Genomic DNA, 2,555 nt, shown 5'->3' on the forward strand with positions numbered 1-2,555 from the left:
ATTTGTCGGCTTGCTGTCTAAAGTTTACGCAGTTCTTATTATTCTGATTTGATGGCTGGTTACGTTGACGGTTGTGATTGGTTTTTGCTCAGAACGTCATCTGCAGCAGTGAATTGTGGGTAATATGGGCGGATGTGAGGCATAAATGGGGCGGGGCTAAGGACCACTCTGGAGAATTGGGACACACGACGCACCCGAACCATCAACGGGAACCCGCAATTCAGGGACACAAGGGTGGAAGTGCGGGTAACAGGACAGCGTAATGGAGGCGCATATCTGGAGAAACAAAATCTCGCAGACGAACCTTTGCTCCACAAGGCCATTCCTGGAAGAGCTTGAAAGCTGAAAATCTGTCTGATACGAGAAGATCAGGAGATTTATTTACCGATCGAAGGACCACGCCCACACTCGGCGCAGGTGGAAACCCACAGAGGTTCTATGTCCAAGGAGATGAGTTACCCTCCTTGTTGATTCAGTCGACTAAACGGTTCGTCATCTTTTCCCCTCCTGGACGGATGAGAAGTTACCCTACGTAGGGGAGGCGTGATCCCCGCCTCCCCTCATTATTCTTCAGACCTGGTCCTCAACCAGTGGAGAGCAGAAATCAAGCTCAAAGTAATTTCGTTATTTTCATATTAAACCGGATAGGTGCATTTAGAGGTCTGGGCAGGATGAGGCAGTTAAGGTGATTTAGAAACACCTGTAGTTAATCTCAGGTATCAACGTGTTGCATCCAATACTGATTGAAGTGTTTTATGCTGAGCTGTGTTTTGATGTGTCCGGCTGATCTCGAATCAGCCAGGAGTTAGAAGTTGGACTGACCCCTCCTTGTTCCAGTTTTATTGCTGGAGTTTTTCCCACTGAGTTCCCGCCTGCAACTCTATGCGTTACATTAACGCTCAGCTTGGACTCCTGCTTTACTTGCACACTGATCACCTGCACTGTTGTATTGCTCTGGCATCTTATACTGCTCTACATTTACTCTCACTCACTTAAAACTGTGCACATATATTTATATTATATTGTAGATATGTTTATACTGTTTAATCTGTATTGTATTGCACCGACTAGGCCAAAACAAATTCCTTGTATGTCCAAAAACGTACTTGGCAATAAAGCTTTTCTGATTCTGATATTTGGGGCGATCAGCTGGTTGTAGCTAAAGGGGCGTGGCCCCACCGTTTCATCAGCTGATCGCTGCAAGCTTGACGTCAACACACCAGGAGGATTTCTTTCCATTTAACCCAAATTACACATTTTGTCCATAAAACTGCTGGTTTGATCTTCATAAACACTAAATGCATATATATTTTTCTTTTATTATTATTGTTAGGTAGTCATTTTTATTCCCTTTGTGTAGAATAGTTCTTGTTAGTTAGGTGAAGGTTTTGGACCAGAATAATGGTATATCAGGATTATTTGGCTTCAATAAATCTTCAAATATATAATTAAGTGAAGCGTTTGAGTTTATTTCGTGCAAGAGGGATTTATCTGTCAAAACAAGGTCGAAGATCCTCAGCTTCGGTGAAGCGGTTGAATAAACAGTGACAGTTTGTGGTTTTGGTTAATAATTAATAATTATTAAAGAGCTTTGAGCCCATAATCACAACACCAGAGGACATCTCTGATTTCTATTCGTAAGTAATGATTTTTGGTTAAGAAATCAATATTTTCCAAATTATGATTTTAAATTATAATTCTTGATGAATATTAATCAATCAATAATCATAATCCTTATAATATTATATATTTTATGAATATACTGTTAGGTATAGGTTACAGTAACACTAAAACTGTCGGGGTCTGTGAGTTTACTGTGTGTTTGTGTGTGCCTGCTATTTACTCTGCTTAGTCACTAGATGGTGTTGGAGTTTACGGAGGCAGGGGGGACAGGTTCTTCACATTGACTAATTAGCTGGAGGTGTGTTTAGACTGGAAGCTGCCAGCACTTCGATGCCTGAGTATTAGCCACCAGTGGTAACAGACTCGCCAAACTCTAGCTCTAGTTTTGCTTTCTTGTTTCTTCCTGAGCTCTGAGTAATTTGAGTGTGTCCTCCTCCTCAGATTGTTTCCAGACCTGGTTGAGTTCAAGCTGTTTTCCAGACTCTTCTTAAAGAGTGTTTCCTGACTTCTGGATAAGGATTCAAGTCTCCAGTTATTTCCTCTGGATCAAGTTCAAGCTGGCAGCTTCCTGGCTCTTCGACAATCTGGATCAAATCATAAGCGAACCCTGTCCACACTCCAACAAACTCTCACGCAAGTATTGCCAACCTGTGCTCCACATCAATCCACTCCCATCACAGTCCTGGATCAGAGCTCCTAAGGATCTACCTTCACAGAACTGCTCCTGCGTTGTGCTCTCAGACCCCGCATCTCTCATCCCTCTGGGGGTCCATCTTCCTCCCCCCCAGTAAGCATAGAGACAAACTGACTTTACAATAACAGTTTATTTCCTCTGGTCTTACCCTCTCCCCATCTTCTTTGCAGTTGGAGATTTACCGGTCCAGGATCTCAACCCATTTTACTCCCGTGAAAATAAATCTTTTAAAAACTTA

General features: G+C 42.4%; 1 long non-coding RNA gene across 2 annotated transcripts; it reads left to right on the forward strand.

Annotated features, from left to right (window-relative positions):
• Positions 1-465: 465 nt before the first annotated feature.
• Positions 466-2,555, forward strand: LOC124856024. 2 transcript variants are annotated; one of them, XR_007035219.1, is made up of 3 exons: positions 466-615; positions 2,065-2,410; positions 2,488-2,555. It is a non-coding gene; the product is annotated as an uncharacterized LOC124856024 (long non-coding RNA). The 2 variants fall into 2 exon arrangements; XR_007035218.1 differs by lacking the exon at positions 466-615 and adding an exon at positions 1,838-1,977.

Source organism: Girardinichthys multiradiatus, chromosome 19 (assembly GCF_021462225.1).
Source record: "Girardinichthys multiradiatus isolate DD_20200921_A chromosome 19, DD_fGirMul_XY1, whole genome shotgun sequence".
NCBI lineage: Eukaryota > Metazoa > Chordata > Actinopteri > Cyprinodontiformes > Goodeidae > Girardinichthys > Girardinichthys multiradiatus.